The 17293-nt window shown below is 31.6% G+C and overlaps 1 pseudogene; it reads right to left on the bottom strand.

Annotated features, from left to right (window-relative positions):
- Nucleotides 1-914: 914 nt before the first annotated feature.
- Nucleotides 915-17213, bottom strand: LOC125845866 (uncharacterized; annotated as a pseudogene).
- Nucleotides 17214-17293: the final 80 nt, after the last annotated feature.

Raw genomic sequence — 17293 nt, 5'->3', positions numbered from 1 at the left:
AGAAGAATCTTCCAGACTTTCTTTTCTTGAGCAATCTTATTGTATGCATCAATTACTTTCTGTAATTCGTCAGTAACCATGTCCAAAGAGTCTTGTAAGTCATTACAGTTAGAACAGTTAAAAGATCTTACCTCACTTGTTTCACCTAGTGCCATGAAACATATGTTGGCAGTTTCATCATGATCATCTTCGAATGTTTCTCTTTGATCCCAAGCTTCGAGACTTTTTGGATCTCCATTTCTTCGATTGTTTCTCCTTCTCCGTTCTGGACAGTTTTGTTTGATATGTCCTGATTTTTCACAGTAGTAGCAACGATCATCATTCCTTTCATTATTCTTAAAATTTTGTTGGGGTCGCTGCCTTTTTTATTTAAGCATTTGTCTCACTCCCTGATTTATGAGAGCCATTCCTTCAATTTTAATATTCATCACTTCTTCTCCAATTTCAGATGTTTTAGCTGTAAATACCACCGTCTTCTTTTTATTATCCTTGTTGTACCTGTTAATATGATTTTGTTCATAGGCCATCAAGTTTCCTCGTAGTTCATCGTATGTTATTTTTTGCAGATCTCCATCTTCAGGAATGGCAGCTTTAGTTTCCCAAGCTTTGGGTAGACTTCTAACAAGTTTTCTAACTTGAAGTCCATTTGAATACACCATTCCAAGTGATTTTAGTTCGCAGACAATTTTACTGAATCTCGAGAACATGGCTTCTACGTTTTCATCCTCGGCCATTTTGAACAATTCATATTCATTCACCAATGAACTTATCCGAGCTTCATTTACCTTGGTGGTTCCTTCATAAGTCATTTTTAGTTTGTCTCATATTTCTTTCGTAGTTTCACATTTTGATATCTTGTCATATTCAGCTCCACTCACTGCACAGTATAACAAACTTATAGCTCTAGCATTAGTTTAAATTACCTCGTGTTGCTCTTTTGTGATATCGAAAGATTCGGGATCAAATGGCTTCTCAGTGCCATCGTTTTCAGTCAATCCAGGAATAGGCTTTGGGGCCTTCTTGATAACTATCCATGCTTGGTGATCATTTGAAGAGACAAAGATTCTGAATCTGTCTTTCCAATGAGAGTAATGTTGTCCATTGAAGTATGGTGGTAGGTGTGAAGAATGTCCATCTTGAAGTAGAGCACCAAGAATCTGATAGTGTGTCATTGGATCTTTGCTCACGTGTGGTTAAATACTTAAAAGGTAAGACCTGCTCTGATACCAATTGAAAGTCAAGAGTGGGGTGAATTAAAATTTCCTTTAGTCGACTTCCTGTAATGATCATTCGACTCACCTACACGTTAGTAGAATAAATAAACAGTAATAATAACTTGCAGTAAGTAAATAACACAGAGTATTTTTATACCGGTTCAGATCACCGATATGGTGTCTAGTCCAGTCCCCTTGGGTTGCAAGGGTTTCCTTAAGAGCTTGTTGAGAACTTGAGTGGTACAGAATGTTACAATTAAGAGCCCCATCTGATATGCAAATCAGATCTTCTTCTTCGACACAACCTCTACCTGTATAACCTACACTCAGATCTTTCTTTCTCTTTTCTTTTCAATTGTTCACTCAAGTGTGTACAAAGTTTTATGAAAGATAAAAGAAGATTATAATATAGGTTCAAGTGAAGTGCGTACTTCACAACTAAGGCTAGGAGAGGATTATATAGTGTTTGAGGACTGCTCTTGTTAAGGAATAACCCAAGGGTATTTCAAATCAAGGATCCTAGTTGAGTCCTTGATTTCGGCTGGTTGATTCATGTCCATATGAGCTAGCCGATTCCTTCCTTTTTTGGAGATCTTCTGGTGATCTTGATTCTCTTCCTTCTCTTGAAGATATTTATGTGATCTTGATACTTTGCTGATTTTCCTTCTTTAGAGGTCTTCTTATAATCTTGATTCTCTTCCTTCTCTTGAAGATATTTGTGTGATCTTGATATTTTGCTGATTTTCCTTCTTTGGAGATCTTCTTGTAATCTTGATTCTCTTCCTTCTCTTGAAGATGTTTGTGTGATCTTAATATTCTTCCTTCTTTTGAGGATCTTCTTGTCGTCTTCATACTTGGCTTATTTGAGTGTCTATCTTCCATATTACTTCATCCTAGGTAGACGCTAGGATTGTGATTGCTTCAATTCCGTATCCCTTGAATGATGGAAGAGTTGCTTCAGTGAGGGTAACTTGTTTCTTTCCTTCTTTGGCGTTCTTCCTTTTTGATTCCCATGCTTGATTTAATATAAATCTTCTTCGATTGAGTTCCAGCAATGACAGATCTTCTTTGAAAGGCATGGTTATCTTGCAAGATTTGATTTGATTCCTTGAGTTCAGATTGATTTGAATGAATCAACCTTTGGTTAGATTGATTTGAGTGAATCAATCTTCTCCTTAATTGATTGCTGTTGATTTGATTCTTGAAGCATCAATCTGTAGGATTTTGTGTATCTAACATAGATATACTAGTCTTGATATTTCTGCGACACAAGGTAGTTTGTCATTATACAAAACATTATAAGTTAACAGTTTGTATATTGACAAGCAAAATATACAAACAGAAATACTCATAGCAAATGAAACTATGGTTATGGATAGTAATTACAAAAACTATAGCTAAGGAGACTAATTCTGTTTAATCTCTTTGTTATTTATGAAATTTTCTTTTTTTTCAAAAGCACTTTTCTGTAAAACTATTTTAAAAAGATGGTTTTAAACGTAACAAGTTTTTAGTAGTAATACCAAATACTCTAAATCCCCATGTCTTTGAAAATTTAATCTTTTTCATTCAACTGAAAAATTATATTTACCTTCAACTCTAAAAAATTATATTTATTCCTACTGCGTAAATCCTCATGTCCCACTTTATTTACCTACCTAATGCCTACGTGTTATTTTTTCCCAATTAAATCTATTAACCCATTTAAACTTTTCCAATTTGACCCACTAAAAAATAAAGGCTTAAGTCATCGATGACCCCTTAAAGTTGTCCACATATTTCATTTAGATACCTGAACTAAGGTCAGTACCTATTGAACACTTAAATTGTTCAAAAAGTGTACCAATTAAACACAAAATGCTGATATGGCAGAAAAAGTGTTTTTTACCTTCTTTTGGCGCGTGAAGACATCTGAAATCATATTTAATTTATTTATTTTTTGAAAAAACTTACAGTTGGCATTGTAAATAATTTTTAAAAAAATTAATCCAAAAAAGGAAAATCCCCCACCCCCGTCCTCCCCTCCCCCTAATTCCAGTCTTCTTCTTCACTTGTTTTCAAAATCAAACTTATAGTGTATTTTTTTTTTTAAAATCAAATAATTGGATCTACTAAAGAAAGAAGAAACAAGATTTTTGAACATTGGAGTAATGAAAATCAACTAATTAGCTCTGCCATGAAAAAAAAATTGGACATTGAAGTATAGAAATTTAGCCGCCAGCTCCATTTCCAGCACCTCCAATCAAACATCACCAATCGAATTAAAATATAAACTCATTTAACTTATAAAAAATAAAATCAAAGAATTCGATAAAATTAATTTGGGTCCTCTTGATTTCTCTTTGCACCCGATTTGACATAATTACTTTGTTAACAAACTCCGCTTCTTCATCACTCTTGTACGAGTCTCACTTTATATCTTTCTCTCACGTATTAGGTACGAAAAATTGTTGTTATTTTTTAAAAAAATGAGTCTACAAGTAGTTTGAGAAGATATAGAGTGGTTTAAGAAGAGAAATGTTGCCGGAATGAAGGAAGATGAAGAAGAAAGGCGTAGGGTAGAAGAAAGGGGGTGTGGGTAGTGTGGGGCCGGGGTAAAAATGTGTTATTATATTCAATGTTTTTATGTTATATTAAAAAGATTGAAAATGTATTTGTAGTAAACTTTTTTTTTAATATAAAAATCATTCTTCCATAATTTTTGGGGCCCACTTGCCACATGTCATCTTTTCATTAATTATTTTGCCACGTCAGCGAGAGTGTATCACACACCTTTTACATTTTTCACTTATTATCAAAAAATGTTTAATAGAAACAAGATTTGAATAGACAAAAGTGTTCAATAGGTATTAACCTTAGTTGAGGTGTCTAAGTGAAATATGCAGACAACTTTAAGGGGCCGTCGATGACTTAAGCCAAAAATAAACTCCAAAATCTTTCTTGTTCTTTTATGATGAATATGATTTCACCATTCAGATCTCATCCAAATTTTGTCATTGTGATATGGTAATAGTTGTTTCAACAATTTCATTGATTACACCAATTTTCTAGTGCAGAAAATTGTTTTATTACAAATATAAGATAATTACCCGAAATCAGAAAATCAATGTAATAAACAACAATAAATCTCTATACACAGGCGAGGTAATATTGGATTCAGTGATATTAACAACAACAAATGTTTGTTAGTCTGACACAGTACACAATCTTTGCATTGTTAATCCACAGCGACAATGTACTCCCTCCGTTCCTATATATCTCATCATTTTAAATTTTACGTCTTTTAAGAAACTAAGTAAATTTACCATTATATTCATATTTAGTACTTGGGAAAAATGACAAATATATCCCGAACTATCGTAAATGGTATGCAAATACCCTCCGTCATACTTTTGGGACATTGATACCCCTGCCATCCAAAAATTCGAACATATATGTCATTCACTCTAACGGAAAACTAAATAGGGACACGTGGCGCAATCTTATCCGTTGATTCGATATTTAACAAATGTCGGGTCGGTGGGTAAGATTATGACACGTGGATATCCGTTAGTATAAATGGTATATATGCTCTAGTTTTTTGACGGCAGAGACATCAATGTCCCAAAAGTATGACGGATAGTATTTGCATACCATTTTCGATAGTTCGGAGATATATTTATCCTTTTTTCTTTAGTATTTTTTTGAAGTCAAGTTTTCAATAGGACCCGACCCTGACTCGGGATTTAAGGCCTGACCTGTAGCTTGACCCCCAACCTGATGACTAGACCTCAATTCAGGACACGTGAAACTATAACAATCCAACCCTAACCCAAGCTCTCGTATCCACTTGCTTTTTCTCAATCGTCATCTTTCTCTCATCTTGAATCTCAAGAACCTGTAACATAGAATTCATAGTACAGGTTAATTAGGTCTTCAGGAACTAGAGAGAAAATGTCTTGAGAATATATAAGGATACAAGAGATAATATCTCAAATGGTCACTGATCAATTATGGATAACTTTCTCAGAAAGTTACTCAACTATGTATAGTTATCTTAGAAAGTCATTCAACTATGAATAGTTATTTAGAAAGTCACTCAACTATGAATAGTTATTTAGAAAGTCACTCAACTATGTTAGTTTTATTCTGGTTTTCTTTTCTTATTTAAGTTTTTTTTTTTTAAGAAAAGTCAAAGCATTACCATAAATGCTTGAACTTTTTCTGAAAGGAAAATATAATTTTCTTTCATATTTGATTTATTCTTCCTTAGAGGAAAAGTTTGGAGATCTATAAATTGATGATCTCTATTCTCATAGCATAGCACAATAAAATCCACAATGTAGTCATTTAGAGAGTTTTGTTTATGGGAGAGATTTTTCTCTCAACAGTTTTAATATTTTCTTTTTATTCATTTTTAATTATGTAGGTCAAATGGTCCTATCATATAATAATATTATGTCTTTTAGTATAGTTTTATTTGTTATCAAATTTATCGTCATATAATTTCCAAATTATAAACTTCTGCATGACGTCCTAATCAATTTCGAACCCAACAAACTATTGATATTTCACATAAAACGTCACCCAACCAATTTAAATAATTTTTTCGTTAAATTTTGTTGGTTTGAAAATTTTATTTTTAAGCTAAATTTTTAAGAAATAATAAAGTTCTCATTGTAATCTTTTTATTGACATGACGCACTACAATTAAGTACTCCCTCTGTTTAAAAAAGAATGAACTAGTTTGACTTAATACAAAGATTACGAAAATAAAGAAGACTTTTGAATCTTGTGGTCTTAAATTAAAGTTATGTCAAATGTACAAAATTGTCCTTTAATCTTGTAGCCTTAAACATACCACGTGGAAAGCTTGAATTAAAATGTTATAAAAAAAAAAAAAGAGGTCATTTTTTTAAACTGACTAAAAAGGAAATGAGGTCATTCTTTTTGAAACGGAGAATATAATATACAGAATACAACAAAATTTAATGCTATAGTTAGTAAAACAAAATTATATCTAAAGTACAATATAAATTATAAATATAAAAACAAACAACTTAGTTACGTATTTTATATAAGAAAATTAGCTTATAATTGGGTAATCAGTTTATTGGGTCAATGCTTGAACAGTGGACAATTTCATTGTTTCTAATTATATGAGAAAAATTAGAGTAGCTAATTAAGTCGTTATATTTGAGTGATTGTTTTAAATATTATTTTAAATGTATCTAAAATGAAGTCTTGATAAATATATATTTGTATATAAGTTTAGTGGGGTGCATCAATAAAATGATTAAAATTGACATTTTTTTTAAAAATTAATATAAAATAAAAATCTCATGTGAACGAAATTTAATGAAAAAATTATTTAGATTGATTTAGTGACTTTCTAAGATAACTAGCAAGGTCATCAAATGAAAAAGTAGAAGCATGGGAGAACGTTCCTTTGGCACAGAGATTTGGATCCTTTGGGATGAGAGTAACAATAGATCTCTTGAGGAGCTGGTTAAAAATACACTTGTACATGTTAGGTCATATTTTCTGTTTGAGCATCCATACGATTCCTGGCAAATAGCAAAAGTTTCAAGAAAAGAGTTACGAAGTTTCATAGACAACTTTTTCTTACGACTGAAAAATCTGTTTCAGGCCAAGCCTTGGGACCAAACATAGTCTTGTTAACTCAGGGATAATGGGGCTGTTCCTCTACTCTTCTCCACTTGAATACTAGATTGTCACCACCAACTTACTATTCTCCCATATTGGACGCACTGCTTCAAAAATTCAGCGACTATACTAGGATGTCATGATCTTCTTTTAGTAAGTACTAAGGTGTCCTTGTTGGAAAACATATATGCACAGCGGAAGCATACTAGAATCTTAATGCTTACATGAATAATAGATAATCAATATTGTTTATGCTAGACCACATAATCATGCTAGAACACATAAACATACTGAAATTTAATTCGATAAATACCTCTTGAAGCATGAACAGATACCTTCAAGCGAATCCCCAAGTTAGACAGTCCTTCAAGTGAATCTACAAGATAGCCATGGTCTTCTACAGTGATCCCAAGTTCACATCTGAACTCTCTCAATACTTGAGTGGGCAAGTATCGAATAGAAAACTAATCAATCTTTTTCTAGGTTAAGAGAATCTCTATTTATAGAGATTTCTTCCCCAATCCAAAAAGGAGAAGAAAACCCAGTTTTCTTGAAAAACAAGAAAAACACACGCTAACCCAGTTTTCTTGAAAAACAAGAAAAACACATGCTTACTCCTTTTTCCTCTAAGAAATAGGATTCTGAGTTCTAGTTAAATATGGGCACTGGAGGGACCACATAATTAATTACTGAGGCTTCCTATTATGGAAATAATTCCAAATAATTAATTTGAATTATTCTTACCATAATAAATTACAAATCATTCCACTAGAAATTCGTAATTGCACTCCTCTATTTATATTTCATAATTCCCCATTAAACACTTATATAATTCTCCATGTTAAGATTTCAGATACTAATCAATAAATTAAATTACTGACGAATTAAACTTAATGATTAATTTCCTTTAGAGCACTACTTAACTTATTTCATGTGTCGGATTCATAAATCCACTTGCAAGGTTTGACACGATAAAAACTTATAAGTTTCTCATAAAGGCATATCAATCAATCTCTATAACGAGACATGGATGCCATCAACTAACTTATTATTTCACCAATATATATTATTATCATCCAACTTACCAGACATATTGACCCATCTAAGAATCTCACATTTTAATAAATCAAAACAATAATTAATATATACAGATCATAATAGTTATATCAGGATTAAGAATATAAGTACATTTAATAGTTTAGAGAATATGTATTGTCAGTCGGTCTAAAACAACTATCTCTACTCGGTCCCGTTCAATACATACAAAATGCACTAGCACAAGAAGTTGGAACTATACCGTTCCCATAATCAAGATAAATTACATATAATCTTGTGCTACAATCGTACCGATGGCATGTCCAATTTCCATCCTAGATTGTGAACAAAAAACTTTATACTTATAAGAACCGATGATTTAATCCTCTGTGTATAAGCTAAAACTCTACACACTAAATCATCTACTATATAAGTAAACAGACACCATAAACGAATATATGATCTATTAAAATTGAGCAAATATTTATTCTATAATAAATATTATTTCTTAACACATGGTTAATAGTATATATCCCAACAATCTCCCACTTAGACTTTTAACCATCACAATTGTTATAATGTACTATATCTAAATGCATGGTTAATAGTATATACCCTAACAATCTCCCACTTAGATATTTAATCTTGAAAATTGTTAGAATACTATGTCTAAACACATGATTAATAGTATATACCCTAACAATCTCCCACTTAGACTCTTAACTATGCATTTACAACTTTCACAAGCATTCCTTTATTTCTATTTTCTCATGCAATTTTGTCTAGTAGTGCTTCGTCGTAACAAATCGATTTTGTACTAGATCTTGAGAGAGCTTCTCATGAAACCTTCCAAGAGTGTACTTCTTTTCAGATCATAAAAGTTCTCTCAAGCATACAAAACAAATCAATCTTCGCTATGATTCTCCCACTACGACTAAGCACTACATAATCACACTTTCATGATCTTGAGTCTTAATATTTTCTTCAAAATCTTTCGATATTGAAATATTAACAACTTTTCATGTAGTGTTCTTCAATTTGCTCAACATCACTTCCACTACTTGAGGTAGTAGTTTTCTTATGACTAGCAACGTTTCTCCCATTACATAAATGCAATGGAACGTCATTTCTGACATACCGATTAGATGTTTTTGAGCGTCTGAATTTATAATTGACTTATTTGTTATTTCTTTGTTCAATTCCTGTAAAACTAGTTTACTTCTAGGAACATGATTTTCTAAATGATCCTTTTCTAGAAATCAGACAGTTGCGCTAACAATTGTCTTATTTTCTTTAGGACACTATAATAAACCTTCTTTCATTCTTTAGGATATCTAATTAACACACACATTCCGTTCTTAATTTCAATTTTCTTATTCTCCCACTCAACACATGTGCTGAACAATCCTATATCTGAATATGTCACAGATTAGACTTTCGTCAAATCCAACTAGTTCTATAGTTGTTCAAGGTACTGATTTGAAAGAAATTGAATTCAGAATGTGATATGTAGTTATTAGAACTTATCCCAAAAGAAACAAAATAACTAATAATAAGTCAATAATTAATCTTATCATCTTTATAAGAGTCTATTTCTTTTCTCTTCTACACCAATCTATTATAGAGTGTCTGGTGTAGACAGTTGAAATGCAATTATTCTATAAGATAAGTGACTTATGAGCTTTGAAGAGAGGTTTACGTCACTACAATCAGATTGCAGTGACTTTATATTTTGAGTTTATCAAGACATTTAGACTTACAAAACATCAAAAAATATATCCATATCATGAGTAACCTTCTTGAAAACTCAGAATACTCAAATTCACCTCTTACCCAAATGCTCATTTATTACACAAATCAGAATAGATTAATTATAACTTATCACTGCCTCTTTTTCCTTTTCTAAGAGGAAAGGTCTCTTAGTCATTTTTCCTTCTAAACAAGACTCACATGTTGGTAGTGACTTCACTTTCAATGAACCGTTATGTCCATCCATTAACCAACCTTGAAATTTTATTCAGAATAAATGACTTAGATGCTAATGTACAGATAAATTTCATTCAATTTAAAAGGTATTTTCCCTTATGAGACAGACTAATATAATTCAATTCATGAGAGATAATACTAATAAAAGAAGTATGCATCAATATACCACAAGAAATAAAATATTCATCAAACTCAATGATAGGAGAGTTACAAACAAATATATTAAATACTTATCTCTTATCTAGAAACTGAAAATAATTCCTTCTAATATAAGGTACATGTACAATGCATTCTTTGAATTAATATCTTTATCTCTACCAAAAGAAAAGCTTAAGTAGTACTAAGTGGGTGTGTAAAGTCTATTGAGAATATGAGATATAATACTTTAAATAGATCATAATATTTCGAATAATCCTAAATAACAAAATTCAGGGCTCATTTATACATATATATCCATGCATCTCGAATAGCCAATCGATGGGATTGGAGAACTACTCATGCAATACACATGTACAATGACCGATTATTCACTCCATAAACTTATACAGACCTAACTCAGTTGGAGAGTCTACTGTTAGTTTAAGTCAAGTGAAAATCCTCTAGTTACATTGATCCAATCCTATATTACTCAGTTTAGGAGAGTTAATACAGATTATCAAAACTAGACGATTAAATACATAGTGACTTGTATCAATTTCATCCGATAGGGAGGAAGGTCTAAGCCAGCACATAAAATTAATACTTCACTACTATTTAATCAAATATGACCAAAAACTGATATAACGATCCAAAAAAAAATTAGCTTCTTACTAGGTCGTTCTTATAAATCTACCAAATTTCAGATCAATCAGAGTTCATTTTTTTTTTCGAATTCCAAAACTATGATCAATTTGGTTGAAAACGTTGTTTGGCCAAAATAGAATTTAAGATTTTCCCGCTCAGTAATTCTTATCATATATCATCATTTTGTGAAATAGATACACGAATTAAGAATAAAGAACAAAATTCTAAAATTCCAAAAGAAAAGCATGTTTATGTATACATTGAATATTAAAATTCAAAAACACACCTCATAGATATCAATGCATCTTGAACAATAAATTTTGATGAAAAAATGACTACTCATGCAACATACATACGTGGTGTCAGATATTCACTTCAACAAATTTAGAACAAAAGCTAACTCAGATGGAGAGTATATGTTATTTTAAGTCAAGTGAATATCATTATCCCTAGATTCATTGATCCAATCAAATATTACTCAGTTTAGGAGAGTCAGTACAGATAATCAAAACTAGAGATTAAACTTTAATGACTTGTATTAATTTCATCCGTTATGGAGGAAGGTCTAAGCCAACACATGAACTTAATACTTCACTAAAATTTAGTCATGAAGACCATAGAGAACAAACTCTATCACCACTATATATCATAGTTGAGTAATTTTTCAGTAAAATTAATTTTTCAAGATACAAAAATTATCTAAAAAAATTATCTGAACGACCTCAAATTACCAAATCACTGCATAACAATGAGTATTTTAAATTTGATCGTTTCTGATGAACCTACCGAATTTCAGATCAATTGGATTTCAAAATTAATATTTATCTCCAAAGCTATGATCAAATTCAGATTCAAACAACTTGAGGAAAAATGAACAGATCTACATCCTTATCATATTCAATTTATGTTAACTCATCACGTGTAATCATGTACCACATATAACATAAATAAAACCAATATAAAGGATGTCATTCATACCAAATCACATTTTAATTTCAGAGAACAACTTTAAAATCATTTTAACGACCTCAAAGAATCATAACTACATAACAATGAGTACTTCTTACTAGGCCGTTATCAATGAACTTACCAAATTTCAGGTCAATTGGAGCATATAAAGAATTTTTATTTCCAAAGCTATGACCAAATTCAAATTCAAGTAATTTAAGTATCTTTAGGAATTAAAACAATATGACATACATTCTTATCACATATCAATTCATGTTAAATAACCATGTGTAAGCATATTCCAAATTAAACATAAACATAATTGACAAAAAAAATTGATCTTATTATCTATTCAAATCAAATTTTAATCCGACAAACTACCAAATTCATCTAAACGATTTTCGATGGAACCATCAAATTTCAAGTCAATCAAAGATCATAAAAAATCATGACCACCTAAACTATGACCAAATTTGAAAAATAACCGTTTTAGGCATAGTTAATGACTAAAATAACATGATTCACATTTTTATTCTCTTTTGATAATTATCTCATGAGCATAAGACATACGTTGTGTCGTTCCTTTTGCTAAGACACACAACACCTCTTTACAATAAATTGTTTTCTCTATTAATTCACCTGAGAATTCAAGATATTATGTTTTTCCTTTTTGGATCGGTGAAAACCTTTAATATCTCTTCTCATGAATTAATTAAGTGTTACTAACATCTCAAGGTAAATCTCCATTTAAGTAAATAAATATTCACCACTAATATTCACTTATGGCAATTTATACATGATACCTTGAAAATATTCTAATGACTCAAATAAATAGATCACTTTCGTAGATCCTATTTATTAATCATAATTTTCAATTCATGTATTGCTATAATCTGACGTGTATAAATTTTAAGAATTTAATAGTGATTCCAAATAAATAGACCACATTAACAATACTATTTATTAATCACGAATTCTTAACTTTATCCATTTATACAAAAAGAACCAAAAACAATGCTCATATAATTTAATGGAATGGTGTACCAATGGCAGTCACCGCCACTTCACATCCATGAAGTGCATATAGATTATCCCCCTTTTGTTTTAAAAAGTTTTGACAAAAGTAAAACAAAGTTAAAACAAGGATATCCGAAGTGGTCGCCGCCAATACACGCAACATTACCTTTTTTAAAAAAATATATAATTCTTGATATTATTTTATGGCATAATTGCAAGAAAGCCATGTAACCTATTTTGAAACAATACAACATATTGTTCGAAGCTGTATACCAAATAAAAATTTGCAGCTTCTCTATATTATAGCCACCATTATTACTTTTTTCTAACTTTGTAGAGGTAATAACCCATCAAGGCACAATAATTATTTTCAATACGCAGTGATAATTTGATATCACAATTACTAATCAACACAAATTGATTTCAAGCAAATAGATGGTAAAAGACAGTATATCCATGTATACGATCAAACACACATACAAATATACATCATGCTATCTAGTTATTAGAGGTAAGCGTGGCTCTTGATGCCAATTGTTGGAAAACATATATGCACAACGGAAGCATACTAGAATCTTAATGCTTACATGAATAATAGATAACCAATATTGTTTATGCTAGACCACATAATCATGCTAGAACACATAAACATACTGAAATTTAATTCGATAAATACCTCTTGAAGCGTGAACAACAGATACCTTCAAGCGAATCCCCAAGTTAGACAGACCTTCAAGTGAATCTACAAGATAGCTATGGTCTTCTACAGTGATCCCAAGTTCACATCTGAACTCTCTCAATGCTTGGGTGGGCAAGTATCGAATAGAAAACTAATCAATCTTTTTCTAGGTTAGGAGAATCTCTATTTATAGAGATTTCTTCCCCAATCCAAAAAGGAGAAGAAAACCCAATTTTCTTGAAAAACACACGCTTACTCCTTTTTCCTCTAAGAAATAGGATTCTGAGTTCTAGTTAAATATGGGAACTGGAGGGACCACATAATTAATTACTGAGGCTTCCTATTATGGAAATAATTCCAAATAATTAATTTGAATTATTCTTACCATAATAAATTACAAATCATTCCACTAGAAATTCGTAATTGCACTCCTCTATTTATATTTCATAATTCCCCATTAAACACTTATGTAATTCTCCATGTTAAGATTTCAGATACTAATCAATAAATTAAATTACTGACGAATTTAACTTAATGATTAATTTCCTTTAGAGCACTACTTAACTTATTTCATGTGTCGGATTCATAAATCCACTTGCAAGGTTTGACACGATAAAAACTTATAAGTTTCTCATAAAGGCATATCAATTAATCTCTATAACGAGACATGAATGCCATCAACTAACTTATTATTTCACCAATATATATTATTATCATCCAACTTACCAGACATATTGACCCATCTCAGAATCTCACCTTTTAATAAATCAAAACAATAATCAATATATACAAATCATAATAGTTATATCAGGATTAAGAATATAAGTACATTTAATAGTTTAGAGAATATGTTTTGTCAGTCAGTCTAAAACAACTATCTCTACTCGGTCCCGTTCAATACATACAAAATGCACTAGCACAAGAAGTTGGAACTATACCGTTCCCATAATCAAGATAAGTTACATATAATCTTGTGCTACAATCGTACCGATGGCATGTCCAATTTCCATCCTAGATTGTGAACAAAAAACTTTATACTTAAAAGAACCGATGATTTAATCCTTTGTGTATAAGCTAAAACTCTACACACTACATCATCTACTATATAAGTAAACAGACACCATAAACGAATATATGATCTATTGAAATTGAGCAAATATTTATTCTATAATAAATATTATTTCTTAACACATGGTTAATAGTATATATCCCAACAAATATATCAGAAATAAGTTATATCTGCTTTCACTAGGTAGGCTAAAGTTGCGTACACATCATTCTCTTCTCATATTCCATTTATAAGATTACATTGATATATGTGGTTGTGGTTGATTTCTCTCTTTTATTATGAAATAAAATATATAATTAGAAAAAATACAACAAAAAAACAATATATAATTGTCGGGCGGGTACTAAATAATTCAATAAACAACTAAATATATTGTGGTGAGATAGTAAGTATCTCATCATTCTTAATATCAGAGATCTTGAATCCTATAAATAAATTTGCCTTTTGATAGAAAATATTTTGCTCCTTAAAGAAAAAACTTGTGGTGAAAANTCCTATGATTAATAGACATGATAGTACAGAAAATGAAGAAAAAGGAGACAGATAATTAAGCAAATCTCTCCAATGCGAGGAACATGGAAAAAAAAAAGTCATGCTAAAACGTCTTAAAATCGAAATACAAGTACAACAATAAAATGAAACATTAACGAAAAGTTCCATCAACCCATACCATGCTTCAAGATACTTCTTCCATTCCTTTTTCCTTTTAACTTATCCTTCCCATGATAAAAAAAATATGCCACTCAGGTGCAACAGTGTATTTGATGCAAAAAAATGTGTTCTTGTCATTTTACTAATTATTCTCAACTAAAATTCGATATCATAACAGAATAGTCTTCACACCAGTGAGCGGAGACCAACATATATCTGTCATTATAGGTGATACAGTCCCAGACACGTTTGGACACATGATCACAGGGGAAAAAGAAGAACGAAAAAATCAGGAATAATACACCATGTGGGCATGGATGAGTAAATTATGACAAAATGAATGCTAAAACTGGAACTGGTTATTTTAAGTATAGAGTTAAGCTGCAGCAAATAGAAAGGAGAGGGCGGAGATACTGAAAGCTCACGGGAAAACATGCTAGCACCAAAGTAGGCAAGATTGTTCAATGCCAATGAACAAGAGTATCATGAAGGAATAAGCAGAAAGTAAATCTCATGAAGATGATAGACCTGACTATGATAATGAACAGTGTTTGCATCGATTCCAAATACACCGCCAATAGGAGATTGCACAACTAGAAGTATATGTGCTTCATGAGGGAGATTCTGGAGAAGAAAAGTAAATGCAGTCCATGTAGGAAATGTATATTAAACGGGGTAAGATTCAAGCAAACTTTGACAGTGCATAGTATCCAAAATAAGCATTCCTGAAATGTCTAGTTAGAACGAATGTCCATCTTGGTGGCACAGTTCAGCGGTGATTGAAGAGGCAAGAAGAACATAAGAAGCTTAAGGAAAATGAAAAACAAAAAGGGTAAAAGAAACTAAGAGTTAATATGACCTTTAACTCTCAGGCAAAGATGTTATATAAACCAACAACAGGCTGTACGAAATGAAACACCAGGTTCATCTGCTATACATTTTGTATGCAGAATAATGAGGCCATAATTCTGTCTAAATTGCACTAGTCATTACATAAATCAAAACCACATAACAACAGTATCCTAGAAATTACTCAATAAGTTCTTCCGCGTCTGGCAGCAGGCATGACAAACAGTATCTGCAACACGATTACATTTTCACTAATTAAAGTAGAAACTAGTAAAACAGATACAGTCCCAGACACATTTGGACACACAAAAAGGAAGTGCGAAAAAATTCAGTAGATACACATGTGAGAAAATGAATTGTAGTAGTCTTTCATTCATTATGAACAAACAGAGACCAACAAAAATGACTAAATCAAATGAATTCTACTAGTCTTTTGGTATGAACAGAGACCTAAAAAATGATTATATTACAAAATTCTTTTGGTGTTCCTTGACACCAACATATATCAGTCAAATTTCTTAGATATCCCAAGTATGATAAGAAAAATCTTGGATTTCAACGAAAACATATCAACAGCGCTTCAACTTTTGCATAATCCTCAGAAAAATAGGGTTCTTGATTTTCCCCTACCCAGATTCTTGATTTTCCATTCCAGGTTCTTGATTTGAGCTGAGGGTCTCTCGGAAACAGCCTCTCTACCTCTACGAAGTAGTGATAGAGTCTGCGTATACTCCACCCTCCCCAGACCCCACCTAGTGAGATTTCATTGGGTATGTTGTTGTTGTTGTTGTTGTTCTTGTGACTCTGACTGCAGTACATTGTCAATAAACCTCTTGTACTCAACAGCATCATCTGAAACTGAAACAGTATTACCTGATTACTGATTTGGGGCTTTTCTTAATTGCAGAGATAACAAAACTTTATTCTCCTTTGATTTCAATTGACGAAGAAGAGATTCAGCAAGATAATACTCTTTCATCATCCATTTCCCATTTAAAGAGGGGTCATCATGCTTAAATTTCAAGCTTCTCTTGTACCCAATAATCAGCTTTTCATCCTCATCAAGAATGGGTTTTCTTGTATCTTGCTGTTCCCAAATCCCACCGCTCCTCGTAACTCTGTTGAATCTGTTACTATATTCCTTCTCACTCGTCTTCTTCTTCTTCAATTCAGTGAAGAAATAGTGAGTTTTCATGGAATTCTCTCTAATCAATTCACATGGATCTTTTTCGTAAACATCTGCAAGCCCAATGAATCCTGCATTTTGTTTTCCAGCCACAAATTTCAATTATCGCATTACCAATTCACAATCAGAGGGAGTAAATCCCTTCTCCATTGCTTCTTTCTTTTCTGGACAACAACTAGTGAGTGCTGACTTAGGAGAGGTATTTATATATAATTTTTTTTTATTGATTA

Source organism: Solanum stenotomum, chromosome 11 (genome assembly GCF_019186545.1).
Source record: "Solanum stenotomum isolate F172 chromosome 11, ASM1918654v1, whole genome shotgun sequence".
Lineage (NCBI taxonomy): Eukaryota > Viridiplantae > Streptophyta > Magnoliopsida > Solanales > Solanaceae > Solanum > Solanum stenotomum.
The sequence above is the reverse complement of the archived record's forward strand: the minus strand, read 5'-3'. Positions and strand labels throughout refer to the sequence as shown.